Raw genomic sequence first — 26,321 nt, forward strand, 5'->3', positions numbered from 1 at the left:
AGCTCCTGTTGGGTGTCAAAATTGGTCAAAATATACCTCTCCAAAAACTATCATTAAGCTGTTTAAAAATGCTGTCAAGACGGATGATGGTCGCATCTGGAATCATAGTCGTGTAGCACATTTTCGGGGGTGTGGTGTGGCCGACAGGAGGGATGATACTTCTTATCGTTTTCCCTCAGACATTGATGTAAGGTCTGATAGTACTTGTAGGGGTGTCAGAACACGCAGGTTTCCTTTGCATTTACGTGATTTTGTGTAGTTCTTTCTACCTTCTTTTTCTTGTTGTTCAAATGTGTTTATTGTTCTCATGTTACTTTTGTTCTAATGTAAAGAGGAAGAAGTGTAATGATGTAACATGGCTCCATGCCAGAACACTAGGCATGGAACCAGCTTGTTCTGAGGTTCTGTCATGTGAGGGTTCTATGATGACAGTTGATATGCTGGCTGTTGGTTGAGGCTGTAATAAATACCTCTTACCACATATCTTCATCTGGTGTGGATTTACTTTATTACACATACCTTAATAAACGAGTGAATTTCCACCAATCTACCAGGAAAATATGTTCCAGAACCATCTCCCTAGCAGCCACCCAATGCAGCCGCTGATAAAACAGTGGAGGCCGCTACTTCTCCCACCTGGCAGTGAAGACCTGAAAACCCTCCCCCTGCACCTCAGAGCCTCACCATCGCTCCAGCAGTTCAGGAAGGACCACAAGACCTCGCTGTTTAACCAACAAGCAGCATGATCCAGCAGCATGAATCCCACACCGCCTCGAGACCCTTATGTGTGAAGCAGCTGAGCTTTACAAACCCTGACTGATTGATAGTAATTACCCTTCCCACTACATGTATGACACATTATGAGGACTAGCCACATATGGAAGGTTTATTTGAAGAGTGTTATAAAACTATAGGGTAGATCATGTGACTTGGCATACAAGGTCTGTTTTCTCAGTCCACTGAGAACAGTAGAGCCTGGAGAATAGTTCATGATCTATTTGGTAAGTGACCTTAGCAGGAAGAGAGTAAGCTACCTTGAAATCATGGCACACAGAGACCTGTCTCAGTACGTCACTAACTGATCCTGAAGACAGCCTACAGGTAACCAAAGACTCGTCCACTTTACCACATTGTCAAAAGACAAAATACAATATATATAATTAAGGTTTCTTGTATAGTGCCATATTCCAGCAACCAGTTCTGCTCGCTTTCAGAGCACCTATTAAACAAGGATTAATTACAGTAAGTCCTAAGGCTATGAAAAGGCACTAGAGGTTCACTGAAGCAAAATTAATGTGCAAGGAACATCCAGTCAGGAGACAACTTTCAAGCAGACATACGAATCACTAGCACAGCTTACCAACGACCCCATGGGCCGTGGCATAAGCAAGGAAAATGGCCCCTTTGGCTGCTGCTCAGGAAGTAAAATATAGCAATTATCAGGGTTAAATGGGCCCCTGAGGGTTTTGGGTCTCAGTACCACTGTACTTGCTGAACCAATGGTAACTATGCCCCTAGTATGGACAGAGAAGGCTGCTTCACCAATTGCAAACTGAGGACTAGTTAAACTAGTTTTCTCTGCTAGTCACATGACAAGCACTGGAATGTAATTAAAGAAATGATCAAGAAGCCAGTCTCCTACCAAGGTCTCTGCAAAAGGGCATTAGATTGAGTTAACATGGGTAGGCACTGCCATCCTATTCCAGGCGTCCATCCATAGGTGCTTGCATTTCATGTCTGCCTCAACACCATATAAACAGACATAACCAAATGCCAAGTACAATCGAACACTCGATGTTTTAAAAGATTTGTGCAGGCAGATCCACTCATTAGATCACAAGTATCAGCTTCATACTCTGTTTTCATGATTGTTGATAAGTAATTGTAATCGTTTTAATGAATCCTTAACATTACGTCTAACACCTCGTACCCTGCTCTCCTCTTCCCCCCAATACGACCGTGCCTCCCAAGTTACACCTCCAAAAGTCACCATGCCTCCCCTCAGCCACAAGTAAACACCGCCCCTGCACTCCTGACTCACTCTTCCCTCCGACCCGCGCCGTCTCAGAGATGAATCGTGAGAGAGAGCCTCTCTCTCACGATTCATCATGCCCTCCCTTCCCATGACCACCAGAATACCTCCAGCTCGCCACCTCACATGGCTTACCTCCACCCAGACCCAAAGCACACACCATCTACAATAACATCCTCACCCAACCTTCCCCACGCCCCCGGCTCCTCACCCCCACGGGCTGGGATACATTCCTACGCCTGATCTGCCCTCCTCCCCAGGGCTCCCCACACCCTCGTCCAATGGCTCACCTTCCCTCGGGTTCACTCTGCAGTGGCACACGCTGACCTCCTCACTCCCCCTCCCCATGCCCTGACCCTCGGGCTGCTCACCTCGTAGCTGGCACCAAAGGTTGCACACTGGCATGCTATCCTCTGCAAGGCGGCCTTTCTTGCCCAGGGTGTCTAGGCGCGCCGGTGCATGGCCTCGGCCGGTCTCGGTGCTGCTCACTGCATGCCTGGCACGGGTGCTGCCAACCCTCCTGCCGCCGGTGATGCGTGGTGCTTCTGTAACCCCTTCGCTGCAGGACTCGCGGGCACTGCGCATGCGCGCGCATGCGAGCCTCCGGAGGTGCCAGATCTGGACTATTAAAACAAGCTCGATTCTCCTGGAAAAAAAGTTCTAAACAAGCAAAAGACCTACCAGAAGAGCCCGAAACAAGGCCGACCCCACACAAAGACGAGACTGGGTTAGAAAGGAAAAGAGTATAAGAACAACCATTCAGCGTGCATCACATTGGATTTAGCACACCTCAGTCGTTCATGCGCCAAATCCCTGCCAGGGGCCGCCACGAATATGTATTGTATCCGATTCCTCGTGGTGGCCCCTGGGGTTTGGTGGCCCTGTGCAGGTGCACAGCTTGCACATGCCTAGGCCGCCCACAGCGATTATCAGCTGTGGCCTCTCCTTCACCCCCTACCCTGCAAAGCAATCACGCTCAGGGTGGGCTGGGGAGGAGTGATTGTGTGCAAGAATCGGCCTCCCTGGGGGCCAGGTGTTGCTTAGGCCTTTGAGCCATTTACACCCCTGGGCCCATACAGCCCAGAAACAGTGTTTGTCTTAACACCTCGCCCACAGCCCTTCTCATTCAGGGCATAGTGGGCGAGGAAGAATGGGTCTGGCTGTGGGGGCCAGGTGATGTTTGGAACTCGCACCATCTTCACCTCAGCCTCCCCCTGGCTACCATGGATGACCCAGCAGCTGTTTTTTGTGTGCCCCTGCCAGGACATTGCCCTGAGACCGTGGAGGGCTGGTTAATTTACTAATAGCAGGGGCCTCACTGCTGTTCATGTGCTCCTGCGCTGGAGGGCTGAGTAGGTTAGTAATAGCAGGGGCCTCGCTGCTTTTCAGGTGCTCCTGCGCTGGAGGACTCGAATAATTTTGTAACAGAAAGAGGCCTTGCTGTTTTTTTAGTTGCTCAGCTTGTAGGCCATTGTCACCTTGGCCCTGTGTCCTTCGTAAGAACAATATCCTCCCACTTTCATTCCTTGAGTGTGTATAGCATATGTGGCCTGACGCCAGAGTTGCAGAGATGGGGAATCAGGTTTGAGTCCCAGCGTCTGCTCAACACACTGTGATTCTGGGCAGATCACTTAATCGGCCAGGCCCTTAAATAAAAAAAAATCGGATCTTGTGTACTGTAATTGGTACTCATGAATGGAACTCAAATAGCCTTTGTCTTGGGCTGAGTTCACACTATATAAAACTGCCAAACGGAAAAACAACTATAAAAAATAACAATTTGTTCATGCTTTATGATTTTGCAAAGGGAACATGATGATTGAAGAGGACACTTTATAGAAACATGTCCGTATTTTTTAACACAGCTTTTCTGATGCAAAATTTTTATTTAATTCCCCTTAGTGCATCCCTGTCTGGTTTTCTTATGTTGTGGAGGCTGCGCTCTGACACTTAAGTCATTCTGTACCTCTGCCCCGCAAATGTGGGCCATGCCCCGCAAATGTGGGCCACTTTTTTCGTCAGTGCCCGGGCCAAATTGTGATCCCAATCCGACCCTGGCAATAGGTATGGTAGACAGCTCACATTAGGGTGACCAGGCGTCCCGGATTTGCCAGGATGGTCCCCATTTTTCACCAACTGTCTGCGCAGATTTCGAGAAATTTAGCTCATGTCCCGGTTTTTGGAGAGGGTCTACTAAAAACAGGGGGAGGTGTTTTTTTATGTTTACAAAGTAGGGATAGTTAGCAGTTGTTCCAAGAAAGCAATTTAATTCACAGGCAAGCTACTGGGTTTAAAAATTGCATCTTATGTATGTTCTTACTGCCTGTTTTGTAATTCTCTGGTGAGGTGCGCTGTCATTCTGAGCGCTCGCTTGACGTAAAGTTATAGTCCTTCTTCTATTTTTGTGAAATGTCCCGGTTTTTTTCTTTAAAATTCTGGTCACCCTAGCTCACATCCGTACAAGACCACCCAAAATGCACAGACCAGAGCTTAATTTTCGCCTGTGGTTTCCGGTGCTTGGCACCGGCAATTAATTGTCAACACCTGCACGTAATACAGCTGCCACATGGTGACGCTGTTTGAGTGATTTAGAGATAAGCAGAGCAGTTTGATTAAATCATTACAAATTAAAATCAACTAATATCTGCTTCCCAAACCGTCCTCACAGCTTTGGGGGCCTTCAACAGTCGGAATTGTCACACTTGTAGCAGTGTGATGGTTAGTAGTTGTGTAGGTACTGTGACGGGACCTATGACAGTGGCAATGGGTGGTGCAAGCTGCGGTGGCCTTCTGAGGAGGGCCCTGGCGTTTATTTCTTTATAAATTAAGCACTGGCACAGACCCAGTACCCAGACAGCTGTGAGTCTCTGGGCGGCCCCACTTATGTTTTAGCCCCACCTCCCCCATTCTTCGTCATGGCCCATCCAGATAAACCCTGGGGCCGGTCCTTGCTGGACAACCCGATTTATCTTGTTGCTCCACCTATGCTTCTTCGTGGCCTTCACAGGTCCTGGGGTCGGGCCTGTGGACACATCCAAGCAGGCCCGGCTCCAGGAATTTTTATTTGGGTGGACCAAGGGTGCATTTGGGTGGGCCACTGCGGGCTCGTTTTGTCGCATATATTTCTAGGCAGGCCTGCTTCAGGGCCCTCCTTTATCTCTTCTTAGTCTTACAAGGCCCAGTAAAACGCACTCTTTTCCAAATCTCTTTCTAAATATTATCACTCTCAAAAAGTGTTTTTTCCATGTAATGTTCCTTTGAAGGGAAGAGGAGGTTTCTGAGGTGGGAGTATCAGGCTCCCTCTGTGCGAGCCTTCAGGGAGAATCCCTCTTCATTACTACCTCCACCTGACCCCGGACTCTGCAACGCACTCCCTTACAGGCTTGATTATCCACTACTCCTCTCCAGTAGCTCGTAGCTGACCTTATATATATATATATATATATATCAGGCTCCATCGGGCTCCACTTCCCTTTTTCCCGGTAAAAACATTAGTAAAATCACCTTCAAACTTAAAACATTGAATATTGCAGTAAATCTAATTAGCACGCACTTTAAAGTAAGTTCCACAGTAGCCCTTATGACCCGACTGCTAATTAAATAAACAAAAACAGAAAGGCCATGACAGGGCCGACTTCAGCGCTGATGCGAAAGTCTTTTTTGGCGCCGCACCAATAACCTCTTTCTCCGTAAATACCTTTACTACCACCTTCCAACAGTGTCCCTCATCCCTCCATGGCCCCCTCCCCTATTGACCTCCTCCTCGGATTCCCTCACTGCCACACGCCACAAGTGCCCCTCATCTCTCTGTAGCCCCTACCCCTCATGACCTCCTCCTCAGACTCCCTCACTACCACCCTCCACCAGTGCCCCTCATCTCTCCCTAGCTCCCCCCTCCACCCCATGACCTCTTCCTCGGATTCCCTCACTGCCACCCTCCAACAGTGCCCCTCATGCTAAATAGCCCCTCCTACCTCCTCGGATTCCCTCACTGCCACCCTCAACCAGCGCCCCTCATCTCTCTGTAGCCCCTACCCCTCATGACCTCCTCCTCAGACTCCCTCACTACCACCCTCCACCAGTGCCCCTCATCTCTCCCTAGTTCCCCCCGCCGCCCCATGACTTCTTCCTCGGATTCCCTCACTGCCACCCTCCAACAGTGCCCCGGTTGAGCACTTTGAGCCCAATGTCGTTGCGCGCCTGCCTTCAAGCCCTCACTGCGAGGGCCAAGGCTCCTGTTTGGGTGGGCCACGCTCATGTTTGGGTGGGCCTGGCTCACCCGGCCCACCCGCTAGAACCGGGCCAGCATCCAAGACACCTGCTGTAACAGGACTACAGATAAAGATACAAACACAGAGGCGCCTTTAAGGGGATGCGCAGTGTGCTCCATTTAAAAACATTTTTAGCTAGCAAGGAAAGACGGAGATCTCACTGCGCCTCACTCACTCAGTCCGTTTTCTTTGCATCATGGGACTGGTATGGGGGCGGGGATGTAAGGTGGCCCAGAGGTGCCCTTTCCACAACAACGGGAACCAAAAGGAAACATTCATCGGCCCTTCTCCGAGTTGATGTGTGGATTGTGCAACGGTCTGTTAGAAGGGACGAGCTCCCTCCCGCGGCTGTAATAAGCCCCGAGGCAGGTTTGACTTTGTCTGGATACAAAGTCACCTCTTGCTCAAAGCTGCTGTTCCTGTGCCAAAACATAGGCCCCAGCGATGGGGGCGGGGCAGAGCTGCACAGTATCCTGGCCTGGCCCGAGAGCTCCTGAGTCCTGAGGCCCTTCATGTACGCTGCAGGTGCCCCCCCCCCCCTCTCGTTTCGTTACGGTAGTGTGCTGTGCTGCATTAAGGAAGCGATGCTGCAGAGAGGCTATTTAAAGAAGTGAACTTTTGTTATCCATGGTGTTATGGGACGGCTGGACGGTGAACACGGCAACATTCGCTACTCTGGTTAGTGTGAGTGCTGGGCACACGTTTGGACAGTCTTCTAAAATCGGGACGGTCCGGGCGCCCCGGTGGGAGCGCAACAATGAAAGTGGGGTATACAGAGAAAGCTGCGAACGAAAGAGAAATGAATTGTGAGTTATGAAAAAAACCTAAGAAGGGCTTTGAGGCAGCATTATGTCAATGTGTGGAGCTATATAAAGCGCATGAAAAACATATATTGTGTTTCTTTTTTCCCTCTCCACCGGACCCTCCTTTTCTCTTTCTCAGTTTTGCTTTCTGCTTATATTCCAAGCCACTCTCGATTTTTTTTTTGTTTGCCTACAGCGCTTGAAAGCCGCCTATTCACTGGAAGACGCTACCCAAACAAGATGCAGTATGACAGCATAACTCGAAAGGGTGGGAATTGGGAAGGAAATTAAGATAACGGGCAGGGCGTCGTCTCAAACAGTGGTGGAGGGGGAGGTGCTCGAGGGCACCACAGACGGGGGACCTCGGCAGAGAGCGCATGCGTCTGATAGATGAAGCGGCTTGTTAAGGGGTTGCAGCCAGGAGGGATGGGTAGCAGCAGGGGATGAGAGGGCCTGCAATCGGCGTGTCCACTGTACCTTCCTTCTACCCCATCCTGTGGGTCCCACGCGACGCCGCTCAGCGCAGAGCGGGCACCCCTCCTCAAGCCGCAGCTCTGTGCCCGTGCTGCTTTCCGCCAGGCTTTTGCACAGGGCGGAGGTGGGGCTATCTCTCGCAGGATGTGGGGCTACCGCTGGCTAGATGTAGTCCACCGTATCACCGAGCGCCGCCTGCATCAGACGCCCACAGCGACCGGGCCCGCCTGAGCCCGCACTGCTTGGAAATGAAATCTACGTTTTTTATTAGTACTCAATTTGACATTGTCTGGGCAACGGCTTTACCTCGTTAGTGCCCAAATACAGCAACAAGCAACTGAAAGCGGACCAAACAATCTTTTCAAACCCTACGTTTCGTGGCGTTTTTAGTTACTTTTGTTCCTTTGAGCTAGAAAAAGGTTTTTTTTGCTGTGCCGGGTATGGCGCAGAAGATGGGCAAATCGGCAAATTAGGCAAATCCATAATTTACACCGAAAACGCACATAATTCCAGTGGTTTTACCATGAAGCAGCACTTCTTAAAGAGCTGTCTTCAACTCTTTCCTGAAGTGGACCAGGGTTGGGCGCTCCTGCTGGACACACACATAGTGTCATTATTGGCAACTTCCCCCACCCACAGTCTGAGCATGCTTGAATAAATAAATACACAAGACAACTTTTGTTCTGGGAAAATATTGCTGCAGGTTTATTCCATACAAAAGTATGCATTATGGTGGGTTATCATCTTTCGGGCGATCCAAGGGCGGGCAGCCATACCAACCTATGCTGCCCGGCCCGCCTGATGAGCCAGCACTGTGGTCCACCCAGTCAGTGCTACATCTTTTGGTGATCCTTGTCCGGACCATGTGACACATTGGTCCCTTATTACTCATGCACTTTTCAGGGCGGAGCGTAGCAGGTCAAGCCCCGGGTTGTTCAGGCCCCCAACCGCCCGAAGAACTAACGGGGTTCCGTCACGGTTTTCCAGGAACCTGCCCTGAGGCTCCTGGTCTTTGGCTCTGGCACCCCTATTGAGCCATGCAGAGGTACCCTTACTGTACCCGTCTGCTTTCAGATGTCCCTGTAACTCTGCCTGCAACACAAACGTAAACAGTAAAACATTCTAAGTACCTCGTCCACCAGCCTGCCCACCAGGTAAGAGGTGGGGTGGGAGACGGTGTGGCTGGTGCAACAGAGGACACCAGGAGGGGCGGAGTAGGCATATATACCCTCCCCCACCTCGGCGCACCAGATGTGATGCCCTTTTGGCGCCCCGGCAAGCGGACTCCTAACAGGAACCCAACCACTAGAGAGGGGTGAGCTGGTGCCCAAATGGCATTAAAGGGCTGCCCTTTTAGGATGGCCCCCTGCGGGGGCCGCGGGCAGCCGCATAGTGCCATTATCTGCAACTTCCCCTACCCACAGTCTGAGCATGCATGAATAAATAAATACACAAGACAACTTTCGTTATGGGAAAATATTGCTGCAGGTTTATTCCATACAAAAGTATGCAATATGGTGGGTTATCTTATGGGCGATCCAAGGGCAGGCAGCCATGCCAACCTATGCTGCCCCGCCCGCCTGATGAGCCAGCACTGTGGTCCACTCAGTCAGTGCTACACCTTTTGGTGGTCCTTGTCCGGACCACGTGACACATTGGTCCCTTATTATTCACGCCCTTTTCAGGGCGGAGTGTAGGAGGTCAAACCCCCTGTTGTTCAGGTCGCCAAACCGCCCGAAGGACTAACGGGGCACCGTCGCGGTTTTCCAGGAAACTGCCCTGAGGCTCCTGGTCTTTGGCTCTGGTATCCCTATTGTGCCGCGCAGAGGTACCCTGTCGTTCCCGATTCTTGCCAGAGGGAACTTCGTCAGGGCTCCTATATGTTCAGATGGTCAGATAACAGAAAGGGTATATATATTTAGGGATTCGGACCCAATGGGGCAACAATATTAGCCTCAATAACAATATACTTGGCATGGTTTCTCGCAACTTCGGGTAGTAGCCCTGTCAAAGTTCCCTCTGGCAAGAATCGGGAACGAAACGCATTGGCTGTGTGCCAGTTTAAAAAGATTTATTGAATAAAAAGAAGTAACTCTGGAACAAATCTTGAAGTTTGTGTATTGACTTCGCAACGAGTGCACCTTCCATTTCCTCTTGTGAACCTGGCTGCGATTGACACCCCTGGACGGCGGGTGTAGGAAGTGACTGCACCATCTTCTGAATTGACTGTACATACGGACTGGATGTGCTTGACCTTGGTCTGCCGTTTTTTCTTTCTCTAATACCCTTACCGTACCCGTCTGCTTCCAGATTGCCCTGTAACTCTGCCACAGCTCTGGAGGCGGCTCCCCTCGACACCAGAGCCCCCCCACCAACACAGCTGTATTGTCACCTGCAACCTGCCATTTCCAAGACCTCCTGCAAGTCAAGGAGGAACAGGTCCATCCCCACCGGAGACAAGTGGACCCCATCATTTTCAAAGTATCCCTCGAAATTAGCCTGAATCAGTTTGTGTTTGATGAAACCCAGACCCCTCTGGTCTGTGAACTTACGCATAGAAACATTGACCCTCTTGTGGGAATGTTCCACTGCCTCGCTGGACCTGGCCCCGTGCCTGTCTCTGTGAGGGATGATCTCAGACCACCAGAGCTCGCATTGTCCCATGCGTTTGCTGATTTCCCCCAAGTCAGACTTTATGGATTGTAATAGTGCCCTCCACTCCATGGGAATAAGGTCGTTGCCCCCCAAATGGATCACCAAGATGTTGGTGAGGGCTCCCCCTTGAGCCAGTCATTGCTCTAGTCTGTTAGTGATGCCGCTCCATCTCATTACAGGAAAGCCCATCCAAACAAACTGTGTTTTTGCAAACCCCACATCCAATTCCTGCGTGCAGCCCACTGAGCCAACCTGGCAACAAATGAATGGCCGATCACCCTCACTCGGGAACCAGGTGAATAAACGGATGCCATCTTTTATACACAGTTTAATGTCCATTAAATCACACTTTATCAAGATCATTACAAACCACTGCACTCAATATTTATAATTTACATGCTGTGCCTTCAAGGGCAAATGTAACACTCCAAACAGCGCGATTGCCTACGCCCAACCCTCTTTTTGCCCTCCGGCTCCATGCCTGCCTTAAATGCCGCTGTGGCTGCCCCAATCCTAAAGAAGTGGCTGGAGTACTTTCTATCGGGGCGAGCAAGGCCCGAGCGAGCTAGGCAAGCGCCCATGATCCGTTCTACCTGGAATTTTGTCTGGGGACCCAAGTCTGCATGTATCAGGAAATACCCCTGTGCCACGGGGCGCACGGACATATAATCCTTAACTCTAGCCACTGGGCAATACCTTGGGTCCCCCAAAGGTTTCAGAACTACATCTGCCCCTCGCTCTGCCTGATCTGTTTTGGACTTCCTAATATGAATCACCAGCTTGTCCGTCAGTTTAACATCCTGGTTGCTTAAGGCGTCGCCAGACAAGTCTGATTTTGATCTAGCCACCAGTTCACTCATCCTGAATGCCCCAAAGAATGCTAGGCAGAAGGCTGCCGAGAAGAGTCTGGCCTCAAATTGCGAGTGCGTGACCTGATGTACTCCCTCTAGCATCCCCTGGAGGGTGGGAAAGTCAATGGGGCCCTTAGTGTCCGGAGCCCTAACCTCCTCTCTGGCCCACCCCTTGAGGGCCGCCCTGATCAAGAATGATTTGGTTGGGTCCTGCCCATCCTTCAGCTTGGCGTCATGGCTCACTGCCACCATGTGACCACAGACCCACGAGTGACTCTTCCCCTGATCTTTGGCCCATAATACAAACTCCTGCACCTTCTGGTCCATGGAAAGAGAGCTTGTGTCCAGAGTCTCTGAAACGGTTAAAAATGTGTTAAGATGGGCCTTGTATTTCTTGGCCCACTTCGCAACAACTCGTGCTCATCACTAGAGACTCATTGTGGCCCGCCGACACCCCGCCCCAGCGTTTTCGCCACGCTTTGTCTGGAAACCTCCCCTGCCGTAGGTGCATTAGTGGCGTTTGGGCGCCCTCATGCTATTACTATCACCTCACCAGTGCCTGTTTGTCCCCAGACACGAACCTTCCTTATTTATCCTGAGCGACCAGCTTGTAAGGATAGAGCCCAGTGTGTTTGTTGCTGTCAGATAGAATTTCATTGGTAGCATTCAGGCGTGGCCATCCACCACCAACAGCCCCTAACCCCAGCTTAGCCCCGCCACGGCAATCCATTGACATCTCCACACTCACAACGGACCTTGCCTCCTATACGCCCCCCCAGCATTCTGTCCCAAAGGGCCATATACCCCAAGCGAGGTAGAATGGCAGTCAATCCCTCTCCCTTCTGCATTACCTCAGCAACCTGCTTAAGACCAGTTGGCCCTGTGATCCCTGGACCATGGACTCACACGGCCCGTACCCGGTGGCCAGGTTACTGGATCATTCGCTTACCCTGAATACTTCAAACTACAGGGGCATCACGGTGCCCTATCCACTGCCGAGACCCTGTAATACAAAGAATAATCATACCCATTAGCAGGACATGAGCAATGGGAACACATGGCATGCAATTCTGGAATTCGCACTCACAGGTTTTACTTTCGGGCACGTCTGAACCCACTCGCATGCCCCCTAAGTGACAGTCTCTCCCCCTGCTGCACCCCCGAATCGCACTTGGGGCCGGACCAAGCACCGCCAAAGTAACATTGTCTCTGCAGTAACTTGCCTTCCGCTGCCAAACGCAGCCGGTTGCCAACTCACACCATTGAGACACCATTATGTGAACCGCTGGGCCATGATGACCCACGAGGTGCTGCCTCCGCCCTAATGGCCTGCACGGTGCTCCGATGTCATTTCCCCCCACCGCTCTGAGCTCCTATGGTAACGAGTTGCACCAAAGAAAATACCCTCCCGATTAGGCAAAGCCCTCCATCAATCCTTCTAAGGCATTGTCCCTAACCAGTGTTCCCTCGGCAACCGGATGTTCCAGTGCCGCCGAGGGTCCCGGTACTGCTGCGGTGCCGCGGGAGGGGCCCAGGAGAGCAGACGGTCCCCGTAATCACACGTTGGGGGGTAAGCAGGCGAGGGACCCAGGGCAAGCCCTCCAGCGTGGGTGTATATTGCATGGGACAGCCTGGTGCAGCTGGGGTACAACCCGACTGGCCCACTAACTTGCAGCTGCGATCCAACAGGCGAGTGCAAGTAGTAAGAAGCCACCATACACACCGCTACATGACACAAAGGTTTACACCTCAAACTTAATTTGCATTTGACATGATATTATATGACATGAGCCTGGGAGGTCTCCTCACGGACGCATCAACTACACAGCTCCAACATTGGATTATTCCATTGGGCCCGCGGCCCTGGTGGGAAACATCGGCATCCCAGACCGCCAGCGCGCTGCTCCCCAGAACATACTGTCGCCCCCGTGTGCCCGCACAACCCGCACTGGCACACACAGGCATACACGCGCAGCCAGCGACATGCTGTCAGGCTGAGGACACCCCTGCCCACTCTGCTGCACACACACTCGCTGTGCGACAGCGGATGCCGTGGCTGGCGTGCCCTCAGAATCAGCCCCGTCACCAACCTACCGCGACTGCCCCAGAGCTTTAAACTTTTCACCCAGCAAATTGGAAAGCAAAACCGTCGAGAGAGATGCTCTAGCCGCCGGCACAACGCCTCGCCCCAGCGCACACCCTGATCTTGGCAGGCACATCGTGGTGCGCGTGGTCTCGGCAAGCGAGCGCTGGAGTACTCAGGGCCCAGTGCCATAAAGTATGCCCATGACCCCCCAGCTCCCCAGGAACAGTGAGACACCCCAGCCAGATCCTTGGGTACTACCCCCAGCAAGGCACTTGCACAAGGAGGAAGCGTCTCTAGGCAGTGCTTGCCGCACCCCCCGACACATAGTCAGCACTTGCAAGCACCGGCCCACCTCGGCTTAGAGGCACTCCCGCGAACCTCTGCCCAGTGGTCATACGTCGCCATCTCTGCTTTACCAGGGGCACAGAGCAACGCGCACCACCCCCATCAGAACCAGAGTAAGTGACTGCTGGGAGGCTGCTCCCTAACCCCCGGGCATAAACTTGCTGGCCCGCTGACGGCCGGCCGTGCTCACAAAGAGCTCACCCCCCACCATGGCTGTCCACGCTATTGCCCCTGACCAGCCGGGGACTGTCCCTGGGACGGGGCACGGGGGGGGGTTAGTGCACTCACCGTGACTGATGTCGCGTAGCAGCGCACGTGGCACGACCGGGACAGGCAAAGAATGGCGACGATCGCACAACCCTTCACGACGGTGTGGCTGGTGCAACAGAGGACGCCAGGAGGGGCGGGGGAGGCATATATACCCTCCCGCACCTCGGCACTCCGGATGTGACGTCCTTGTGGCCCCCTGGCGAGCGGACTCCTAACAGGAGCCCAACCACTAGAGAGGGGTGAGCTGGTGCCCAAATGGCACTAAAGGGCCGCCCTTTTAGGATGGCCCCTTGCGGGGGCCGCGGGCAGCTGCAGAGATGTGGTTCAATACCTTGGGTGCATACACGGAGAAGCCTGGTGCATTTAACAAAAAATGTTTTGCAAGTCTTCATCTCCAGTCTGATGATTTTCCTGCTGTGGGATTGCCGAGAGCCCCCAGAGATAGGGTGATCAGAATTTTATAGCCAAAACATGGACATTTCACAAATATTGAAAAAGGGCAACGATTTTCCTTCAAGGGAGCGCACAGAATGACAGCACTGAGATCACAACCATATCAACTATATTTAAAATGGGAGATGCTAGCAACACAGCTAACTTCAGGCCTATTAGCCTGATAGACAACGCGCAGAAATTTTTTAGCAGACACATTTTGAATACATGGACTGACTGGACGGAGGCTAATAAAATAATGTCACTATACCAAGCTGGCTTTAGGGCAAAGGTTGGCACCATTGATCAGATTTTTAGATTTTTGTTATTATATTTGAAAACCATCCTCTTAAAACAACAAAAGCTCTACGTAGCTTTCACAGATCTCGGAGTTGCTTTTGATCTCATCCCACGTGCTAAGCTATGGCAAGTCCTCTTTAATATAGGAGTTCCCAGTAACTATGTACATCTCCTAAGCAAACTTGATGAGATCAATTTTGCACAGGTCCGCTGGAGTCCGAATGGTGAACTAGCGGAGCGAATTCTGATCGAACGTGGAGTTCGCCAAGGCTGCGTTCTTGCACCCACGCTGGTCTCCCTGCATCTAAATGATGTGGTCGAAGTTTTAGAAAACTGTGTAAACGACTCCCCAACGCTGAACAATAGGAAGGTGCCGATTTTATATTTGCTGATGACTCCCTCCTCATCTCGAAGTCACCCATGGGTCTGCAGACCCTGGTTAACAAATTCATGGACTTTTGTAAGGCCAGGGGCCTTGAATTAAATGTTAACAAGACCACATTTATGGTATTGGGCAAAGGAGTCAAGAAAGGTAAAGCAGCCATTCGGGTAGAGAATAAGGCACTTGAAAGGGTAAATAATTTTGAATACCTTGTGGTACGATTCATGAAAAGTTTTAAGTGGATGGACCAGATTACTGAAAGCAGGCTGTTAATCAAGCATAGGTCAAATGCCATTATGAGGACGCAAAAGAGAACGGTGTCATGTAGTATCACCTGTCCTGGAGATATATCGCGCTAAGGCACAAGGGGCAGAACTTTATGGGGCTTAAATATGGGGTCATGTGGATGTCCAGCCCCTGGCATTGTCGGAAAAGAACTTTGCCAGGAAATTACTCCACCTCCCATCCAGTGCACCCCTTATTCCATTGTATCTTGAACTAGGGTTAAAAAGAGTAACTGATGTGGCCTAACTAAATATATTAGCCTACTGGGTCCATGTCTGAAGTACACCAGAGCTGGCTGATTACAGGGACTCGCTTGATGAAGTTCTTAAGCTACCAGGGGCTAGATCGCTCTCCTGGATTAAACATGTGTTCCCCTGGATGGGGAAACTAGGACTCCTCAGATTTCGGGCCAACCCAACTGAATTAAATAAAATGGATACAAATATATTGAAAGCTACTTATTGGGCATACATCCACAAATAACTCATGAATAGAAGTCCTGTGGGGTCCCTGATCAATATGTTTCTCGATTACACTTTTTATCCTTTTTTTGGGGATTATTTAGATTTTATACCCTCCTCTTTTCCTAAGAGCCTGTTTTACTATTTCCTTTAAGATCATTCACCCATAAATGGAGCTAAGAACAGGTAACCACATTTTGTCACATGTGCAAACAGGGCAATGAGAATTTTTCTCCCCAGAGTATTCTGTCTCTCGCCGCAAGTGGATCACTCCCATATGTCGTGAACTGGGGGTCTCTCGTTATCAGGTAGGTCTTAGGGTTTTAAAGACCAACACATCTTTTAAAATCATTTTAGCTGTTAGCAAATTTTTAGAGGCAGTTTGGCACAACGAAGAGCCATTTTAAAGAGTGATGTGTAATGATCTATGGTCCTCTCTTCCTTTATACACCTAATTATGAACCCATTTTTTATTATATCCTTCTGTAAGCAGTTTTTAATGCAAAGGCCTTATGGAGCTCCTGCTGTATGCCATTTATGCATATTTATTGCTGCTCTCATTTTGTACTGTTATTGAAGCACAGATCACTTTAGCTTTTGAAGTGATTTCATCACGGGGGCTGTGTCATACTCTTTAGAGAGTGTTTAACGCTGGTATTGCTAGTTGTACTGACTTTGAAGCACTGGGCACCTTATCCCTCTGTTGTTTTATACAAACGTTATATACGGCTCTCTTAAAATTTTAATTTTTGCACACAACTTACACCATCCATAAGTAAATTGCAAAAGGGTATGTTTCAACAATAAGACAATAGCACGACAGCACTTTGGAATAAATCTCAGGTATTATTCTATTTTTACTGTCACACTGACTATTTGCACAAGGAAATGTCTTAAAATGTTGTGGAAAAAGCAACTTGTTTTATAACACTTTTTTAACTGTTTTGATATTACGCACTGTTAACAAATGTTATATTGTCATGGTTTTAATTACCTACACAATAAATTATTCATTCATTCAGTTATTAATACATTTAATTAACACGCTGGCTCATTATAGTACAGCAGTGCAAATGTGTCTTTCAAATGTATTAAAGGATTTGTCCCGCCAAAATGTCTTATCCCTTGGTATGACCCCTAATGAGGGCTGTACTCAAGCAACACTGTTAACACTGTGTGTTGGTGCATGCTCTTTGATCCTTGAATTTTTTTTTACCTGTAGTAGCCCATTCTCTTATTATTATGAACCTCCCATTGTCATAGAGATTCATCTTGGGATAGGATTATAATATGTAAATGCAGTGCTGCTGAAAGGTCAAGATAGATTCATCTGTTCTGTATTACTGCTTGCTTACAGTATTAGCCCCCAGGGGGCTATGAAATGTTATACAGTATCTTGGTGTATGTTCTGTGTATTTATTATTTTAACTGATGTAAATTTTCTTTGGATGTATACTTTGATGTTTGTAATAACCGAATAAAGTACTAATTAAGTAAAATGACCGCTTCTCAGCAGAGAATTATAGAACAGGCAGTAAGAACTTACATAAAATGCAATTTATAACCCCAGTAGCTTGCGTGGTAATTAAATTGCTTTCTTGAAACAACTGCTAACTATCCCTGCTTTGTAAAACATATAAAAATCACCTCCCACCATTTTCAGTTTTCTAAAAACCGGGACATGAGCTAAATTTCCATAAATCTGCTGGGACCATCCTGGCAATTCCGGGACGCCTGGTCACCCTACCAGAGATCATGAACCGAGTACCCTCGGACCAGTGGAGTATCGAAGCTTGAGCCACCCACCACACGCTCCGGAACCAGTCAGGAGTTCTCAGCCGCTGACCATGCACAGTGCTGGAGCCCCCTCTCCCCAGTGCGGGGGCTAATATTATGCCCCTGCCTCAGACCCAGGCAGAAGTTCATTGGGGTGGGACAAGGAAATGGAACCCACAGATTACTAGTTAAGTTTACGGCTATCTATACATAATCAAGTCTGAGAGAACATTTAAACTGGCCCACCCTTCCTTTGGGGTCAAAACGCTACCATTCTGTTGCTTAAAACTCTTTAATAATATTTAAGACAACTGTTTACACTAAAACATTACCCTGCAGAAATTCCGTTTGCGTGGTGGACCTGGCAGCCGTTGTCGTATTTGAAGAATTTTTAGGATTCACCCGCACAATGCTTAGGATGACCAACTGGCATGGGTGTAAATTCAGGATGGTGAGTGTAAAAATTCAGCACAAAGGGTCAAAATTCTGGACCGGAAGGTCAAGATTCAGGAAAAAAATTCCGGACAAAGGGTAAGTTTTAGAGACACTACAAACGAGGTTATGTAATAATTTGTAAGTAATTAGACAACAAACAAAAGTACAAGTCAAATAGCCTTTGTCTTGGGCTGAGTTTACACTATATAAAACTGTCAAACGGAAAAACAACTATAAAAAATGACTATTTGTTCATGCTTTATGATTTTGCAAAGGGAACATGATGATTAAAGAGGACACTTTATAGAAACATGTCCGTATTTTTTAACACAGCTTTTCTGATGCAAAATTTTTATTTCATTCCCCTTAGTGCATCCCTGTCTGGTTTTCTTATGTTGTGGAGACTGCGCTCTGACACTTAAGTCATTCTGTACCTCTGCCCCGCAAATGTGGGCCACGCCCCGCAAATGTGGGCCACTTTTTTTGTCAGTGCCCGGGCCAAATTGTGATCCCAATCCGACCCTGGCAATAGGTATGGTAGACAGCTCACATTAGGGTGATCAGGTGTCCCTGACTTGCCAGGACGGTCCCCATTTTTCACCAGCTGTCTGGGCCGATTTCGAAAAATTTAGCTCATGTCCCGGTTTTTGGAGAGGGTCTACTTAAAACGGGGGGAGGTCTTTTTTTATGTTTACAAAGTAGGGATAGTTAGCAGTTGTTCCAAGAAAGCAATTTAATTCACAGGCAAGCTACTGGGTTTAAAAATGGCATCTTATGTATGTTCTTACTGCCTGTTTTGTAATTCTCTGCTGAGGTGCGCTGTCATTCTGAGCGCTCGCTTGACGTAAAGTTATAGTCCTTCTTCTATTTTTGTGAAATGTCCCGGTTTTTTTCTTTAAAATTCTGGTCACCCTAGCTCACATCCGTACAAGACCACCCAAAATGCACAGACCAGAGCTTAATTTTCGCCTGTGGTTTCCGGTGCTTGGCACCGGCAATTAATTGTCAACACCTGCACGTAATACAGCTGCCACATGGTGACGCTGTTTGAGTGATTTAGAGATAAGCAGAGCAGTTTGATTAAATCATTACAAATTAAAATCAACTAATATCTGCTGCCCAAACCGTCCTCACAGCTTTGGGGGCCTTTAACAGTCGGAATTGTCACACTTGTAGCAGTGTGATGGTTAGTAGTTGTGTAGGTACTGTGACGGGACCTATGTAAGTGGCAATGGGTGGTGCAAGCTGCGGTGGCCTTCTGAGGCGGGCCCTGGCGTTTATTTCTTTATAAATTAAGCACTGGCACAGACCCAGTCTGTGAGTCTCTGGGCGGCCCCACTTATGTTTTAGCCCCACCTCCCCCATTCTTCGTCATGGCCCATCCAGATAAACCCTGGAGCCGGTCCTTGCTGGACAACCCGATTTATCTTGTTGCTCCACCTATGCTTCTTCGTGGCCTTCACAGGTCCTGGGGTCGGGCCTGCGGACACATCCAAGCAGGCCCGGCTCCAGGAATTTTTATTTGGGTGGACCAAGGCTGCATTTGGGTGGGCCACTGCGGGCTCGTTTTGTCGCATATATTTCTAGGCAGGCCTGCTTCAGGGCCCTCCTTTATCTCTCCTTAGTCTTACAAGGCCCAGTAAAACACACTCTTTTCCAAATCTCTTTCTAAATATTATCACTCTCAAAAAGTGTTTTTTCCATGTAATGTTCCTTTGAAGGGAAGAGGAGGTTTCTGAGGTGGGAGTATCAGGCTCCCTCTGTGCGAGCCTTCAGGGAGATTCCCTCTTCATTACTACCTCCACCTGACCCCGGACTCTGCAACGCACTCCCTTACAGGCTTGATTATCCACTACTCCTCTCCAGTGCACTTTATGTCGCAGCTGACCTTATATATATATATATATATCAGGCTCCATCGGGCTCCACTTCCCTTTTTCCCGGTAAAAACATTAGTAAAATCACCATCAAACTTAAAACATTGAATATTGCAGTAAATCTAATTAGCACGCACTTTAAAGTAAGTTCCACAGTAGCCCTTATGACCCGACTGCTAATTAAATAAACAAAAACAGAAAGGCCACGACAGGGCCGACTTCAGCGCTGATGCGAAAGTCTTTTTTGGCGCCGCACCAATAACCTCTTTCTCCGTAAATACCTTTACTACCACCTTCCAACAGTGTCCCTCATCCCTCCATGGCCCCCTCCCCTATTGACCTCCTCCTCGGATTCCCTCACTGCCACACGCCACAAGTGCCCCTCATCTCTCTGTAGCCCCTACCCCTCATGACCTCCTCCTCAGACTCCCTCACTACCACCCTCCACCAGTGCCCCTCATCTCTCCCTAGCTCCCCCCTCCACCCCATGACCTCTTCCTCGGATTCCCTCACTGCCACCCTCCAACAGTGCCCCTCATGCTAAATAGCCCCTCCTACCTCCTCGGATTCCCTCACTGCCACCCTCAACCAGCGCCCCTCATCTCTCTGTAGCCCCTACCCCTCATGACCTCCTCCTCAGACTCCCTCACTACCACCCTCCACCAGTGCCCCTCATCTCTCCCTAGCTCCCCCCGCCGCCCCATGACCTCTTCCTCGGATTCCCTCACTGCCACCCTCCAACAGTGCCCCGGTTGAAGCACTTTGAGCCCAATGTCGTTGCGCGCCTGCCTTCAAGCCCTCACTGCGAGGGCCAAGGCTCCTGTTTGGGTGGGCCACGCTCATGTTTGGGTGGGCCTGGCTCACCCGGCCCACCCGCTAGAACCGGGCCAGCATCCAAGACACCTGCTGTAACAGAACTACAGATAAAGATACAAACACAGAGGCGCCTTTACGGGGTGCGCAGTGTGCTCCATTTAAAAACATTTTTAGCTAGCAAGGAAAGACGGAGATCTCACTGCGCCTCACTCACTCAGTCCGTTTTCTTTGCATCATGGGACTGGTATGGGGGCGGGGATGTAAGGTGGCCCAGAGGTGCCCTTTCCACAACAACGGGAACCAAAAGGAAACATTCATCGGCCCTTCTCCGAGTTGATGTGTGGATTGTGCAACGGTCTGTTAGAAGGAACGGAGCTCCCTCCCGTGGCTGTAATAAGCCCCGAGGCAGGTTTGACTTTGTCTGGATACAAAGTCACCTCTTGCTCAAAGCTGCTGTTCCTGTGCCAAAACATAGGCCCCGGCGATGGGGGCGGGGCGGGGCAGAGCTGCACAGTATCCTGGCCTGGCCCGAGAGCTCCTGAGTCCTGGGGCCCTTCATGTACCCTGCAGGTCCCCCTCTCCCCTCCCCCCTCTCGTTTCGTTACGGTAGTGTGCTGTGCTGCATTAAGGAAGCGATGCTGCAGAGAGGCTATTTAAAGAAGTAAACTTTTGTTATCCATGGTGTTATGGGCAGGGACATCTTAAGGATTCTGGGGGCCCTGGGCCAAACATATTTTGGGGGCCCCTGTTCAGAACAGCTTTGAATTTATGATCCAATTTGAGCCCCTATTTCCCATGCAGTTTCCGCTTCCTCAGCTGCGTTAGCGATCCAGTTTGCATCATAGGCATTAACCTATATATTCCCGATGTAAACGGATGCGTGCAGCTGACAGCAGTAGGATTTAGTGTTTTCTGCCCTGCTACTAGGTTTTTAATACTTTTAAAATTGTATATGTGTGGCTGAATTACTCTGTGCTTTTCAACAATTTCTCCTACCTACGCGCACTTGCACTTTACTTGATTCAGCTTGCCTACACTTCCTTAGCTGCTCCGATTTACATCTCGCTTTTTCTCCAGTCCAGGTCCGCCGTTGCTGATACGCCGATTGTGCGGAGGGCTGGGGTTACTATCAGGCTCCTCACTTCCACCCACGCAGTTTCTGCTTCCTCAGGTGCATTAGCGATCCAGTTTGCATCATAGGCATTAGCCTATATATTCCTGATACAAACGGATGCGTGCAGGGGGCACGCCGAGGGCGCCCCAAAGGCAGGCCCGTCTGTGCCAGTCAGCATCCCGGAGGCGTCTGGCACCGGCCATGCTACCCAGTTCTCCTCCAGTGAGTTTCTTCTACTATATTACAATAGGGAAAAACTGCTTAGCCTTAGGCGGCTACCATTACGTCAGTGTACAGCGGCTGATCCGAGCCTGGAGGTAGACTTTCGATGCAATAAGTGCAACTGGTCTCTCCTCCAGCCCAGGAAACTCGCACCCAAGATCTTTCCACGCAACAATAAGTGTAAAAACAATAAGAAAACAGAGGACTTAAAGGCCACCCTTTTGAATTGTCGCTCTATGCAAAAGCATGAACCACACATGTGTCTCCTACTTTTAGACGAACGGCCTGATCTTTTACTTCTCACTGAGACCTGGCTGTCTGAAGCCTCCAACCCTTCTATCACTTCGGCCATCCCTACGAGTTATAAAATCCTTAGGAGGGACCGGCCGAGAGGTAAGGGGGCGGTGTCGCCATAATTTACAATAAAAAGCTAGACTGCTCTCCCATCCCGATGGAAAACATTGAGGGGGCAGAGTCCTTAGGCTTCTGCTGTACCTTAGTCCCCATCATAGCATAGCTGTTTTTCTGATTTACAGACCTCAAGGTGCAATTGGAAAATGTATTACTATGCTTAATACAGCCACCACCTCCCTGGCCTTAAAATACAACAACTGCCTTTTCTGGGAGATTTCAATATACATATGGACAATGGAAAAGACCCTCAAACAATTTCCTTGTTGGAGACGCTGCAGGCCTGCAACATATTTCCATCTATTTCTTCAGCCACCCATGAGAAGGGCCATACCCTAGACCAAATCTTTCACAACTTTGACATATCTGTAAGCCTACCTCTTACCATTACCTGGTCTGAGACCTCATATTAAAATGTGTCATTCCCAACTCTACCACAGCCCCTCAGGCTAACGCAGGGCAGAGGGTCCCTAATTACAGGAAGTTCCATAAAATATCCATCCCGATGTTAGCAGATGCTCTCGGTTGTTCCTCAACGGAGCTGTCTGGCTGACCCGACTCGGATGCCCTTTCAATAGAGTCATAGCTCTGAACCAATATTGGTGCAGAGGTATCGGTTGTTTCCCGCTCCTCAAAGAGGTCGGCCTCACCAGCTACATGGTTAAACGATTCCCTCAGACCTAGCAAAACAAATTGTAGAAAAATGGAATGGAAATTGTGTCAATCCTATCTACCTGAGGACAAGAAGGTGTATAAAGACACCTTAAAAGATCATTACATTCTCGTGAAGGCAGCCAAGAAAAACTTCTTTCAAACTAAGATAGAAAATGCCCAAAATAAGAGTAAGGAAATCTTTAGCATATTTAAATTCGTTACCCTTACCACCCCGAAAGCCAGCACAAAGGAAGGGCCATGCACGGAAGAATGGTATAATCAAATAGCTCAATTCTTCCACAATAAGATCTCTGTGATCCAACAAGCCTTCACTAACATCTCAGAGGAAGAACTGACCTTCTACCTTAGTTCTTCTAGCAAATTTCACCTCTTGGATCCTCCTTCTTTACTAGCTTTCCCTGAGTTTCAGCTTGAAGAGTCACTGGCCCTTCTCCAAAGCATTAAGTCTGGCTCTCCTACCCACCCATATTCAGCAAATATCCTGAACCTATTAGCTCCCACCATAAAACCCATGTTAAACCAGCTCATTAATGTTTCCCTCTCCTCAGGCAACATGCCGAAATTATGGAAGAATGCTAAGATTCTTCAACTGATATAAAAGGCTAACGCCAAACCGACAGACCCTGCCACCTACAAGCCAATCTCCCTTTTTCCGGCCCTCTCCAAAGTATCAGAGAAGCATGTAAACAAGGCCCTCCAAAAACACAGTGAAGTTGGGAAGCTCATTCATGAGTCTCAATACGGTTTTAGGGCTAACTACAGTACAGAGTATGCTCTGCTGGAAGTGACTGAATTTCTCAAGGGTAAGCTGGACCAGGGAGGCATGGTTGTTCTGATACTGCTCGATCTGTCGGCGGCCTTCGATACGGTCCCGCATGAGAGGCTCCTGGAAAGACTTGCTAACATCGGCCGAGGGGGGAAGGGACCGCCTTAATGTGGATGTCATCCTTCTTGGCAAATAGATCTCAGGACATCTGGCTTCCCCCTTTCTCATCCCCGGTTCTGGCCATGAATGTAGGTGTCCCTCAGGGCTCCATTCTCAGTCCTACCCTTTTAATATATATCTATCCCCCTTGCATTTCTGGTAGAGGAAGAGGGCGTCAAAATAGTTTCCTATGCTGATGACACTCAGCGGATTTTTACATGTGAAAAAGGAACCGACTTCAACGGGGCAATGATTAGGTCTTTCCTCACAAAGGTTTTTAACTGGCTTAAGATCAATCAGCTGAAGTGTAATCCTGACAAAACTGAAATTGTTTTCTTTGGTAATACAGAAGAGCCTGACTGGAGCTCTTGGTGGCCAAAAGATCTGCCGCCCCCACCTGCGGATAAGGAGAAAGTAAAAAATGTAGGAATTGTCATAGACAAGACACTCTCCATGCACTTTCAAATCCAAAATCTTACTGGTGCTTGCTTAGGCATACTCCGGATGTTAAAAAAAATCCTGCCACTGTTACCGCTTGAGAGCAGAACGATCGTGGTGCAAGCCCTGGTGACATCAAAGCTTGACTATCTCAACAGCTTGTACCTCGGTCTTCCCAAATCCCCTACACAGCACCTACAAGTGGTACAAAATGCGGCAGCCAAAGCCATCCTGAGACCTAAACACAGATCTAGTATGACCCCTATTCTTAAGTCTCTAAACTGGCCCTCCATAAAAGAACGAATGGACTTCAAAACGATGACCATCTTCTTTAAAGCCCGGCTACCTAAATAAGCGCGTTAATCGCTACACAACATCTAGACCCCTAAGATCTTCCAATGCCAACCTGGCCATTAGGCCTAAAATATGCCGTGCCCGCACTGGAGGCAGATCCCTCGGCTTTCTAGGTGAGAAATTGTGCAATAGACTCCCTGAGATTCCGAGACTAACCACAGACCTACTCTCTTTCAGGAAGAACTTAAAAACCTGGCTTTTTAATAACTGATGGGTCTTTTATGCACGTTTTCCTCTCGCTGTCACTCGCCAGGATACTCTAGTCTGAGTAGCTGCATGCTTTATTAAATACACTATTTCATTTCATTAGGTCCCTGACAGTGCAAAGGAACACTCGTCCAAATTCTAAGTGTCTTATTTATGAGGCTTTACTTTCATGGCACTGGTGCGTCACTTTTTGTGACGCACTCGCAGCGTAAAAAATGTGCAATGTTGAGCCCTATTTACAAAGTGATGCATCTAGGCCGATGCATCACTTTGTAAACCGCTGCACCACATTATACCAGCGCCAGATATATTGTATACAGGGTGGGTGTTCCCCCTCAAAAAGCCTCATAGAACTGGTGCATTGAAATCTATGAGAATTCAGTGCACCACTTCTAGGACTCCATTGCGTCAATATCTTACACCTGCCTCACGGCAGGTGTAAGACTGATGCATTCCCTTTCACGAAAGGACACATTGCTGGAGTTGCGTCTATTTTCAGACACACCCCAGCAATGCATCACTTTTGCGCCTACAGATACGTCAGAAATACTGACGTATCTGTAACTTTTTGCGACATGATGCATCATACAGTAAATATGACGCATCCATCATGTCGCAAGGAGGGCGCACTAAGAAGTGACGCATCCCTGTTTTCACACAGCGATGCATCACTTCTCATAAATAAGTCCCTAAATGTGTTTACATCTAATATTCAGGGATAGGTATGTGTGTTTTCAATATTGTAACACAGCAGCAGCTCACCAATATTACTGCAAACAATCTCTGTGACGCCCTCCCATTACTTATATGTTAGGCCTTGTTTTGATCTAAAAGAAACTTTTTTAATGTATATTGCATGAAACATAAACACAACATTTCTCTGCAAAATGGCTGTACTAGACTCACACATCAGGTACATAAAAAATAAATGAAAGGAAAACAGTATTTAAAACAATCTGTTTAAGAAATATTCAATTCAATTAATTAGGGCAAAACTCTGGAGAACGGAGCTGACTCTGTCAGGGGGCCCCCTGAGAGGCTGGGGCCCTGGGCCAGAGCCCACTTTGCCCATGCATTAAAACGTCTCTGGTTATGGGACGGCTGGACGGTGAACACGGCAACATTCGCTACTCTGATTAGTGTGAGTGCTTGGCACACGTTTGGACAGTCTTCTAAAATCGTGACGGTCCGGGCAAATCCGGGACGTCTGGGCGCCCCGGTGGGAGCGCAACAATGAAAGTGGGGTATACAGAGAAAGCTGCGAACGAAAGAGAAATTAATTGTGAGTTATGAAAAAAACCTAAGAAGGGCTTTGAGGCAGCATTATGTCAATGTGTGGAGCTATATAAAGCGCATGAAAAACATATATTGTGTTTCTTTTTTCCCTCTCCACCGGACCCTCCTTTTCTCTTTCTCAGTTTTGC

General features: G+C 48.8%; 1 protein-coding gene across 4 annotated transcripts in view; it reads right to left on the reverse strand.

The window, feature by feature from the left end:
* LOC146868753 (glycosyltransferase family 92 protein gtnt-30-like) overlaps nucleotides 1-26,321 on the reverse strand; it is a 376,977-nt gene that overhangs the window by 335,910 nt on the left and 14,746 nt on the right. Inside the window, exon 1 of one of the 4 annotated variants that reach the window (XM_085613724.1) lies at nucleotides 7,584-7,717. The exons of 2 other annotated variants lie outside the window; for them this stretch is intronic. The gene's annotated coding sequence lies outside the window, so the exon portion shown is untranslated. Of the gene's footprint in view, nucleotides 1-6,478; nucleotides 6,553-7,583; nucleotides 7,718-26,321 lie in introns of those variants that run through there. One more of the 4 variants, XM_085613725.1, reaches the window with a different exon arrangement.

Source organism: Triturus cristatus, chromosome 1_2 (genome assembly GCF_964204655.1).
Source record: "Triturus cristatus chromosome 1_2, aTriCri1.1, whole genome shotgun sequence".
In the NCBI taxonomy this organism is placed as follows: Eukaryota; Metazoa; Chordata; class Amphibia; order Caudata; family Salamandridae; genus Triturus; species Triturus cristatus.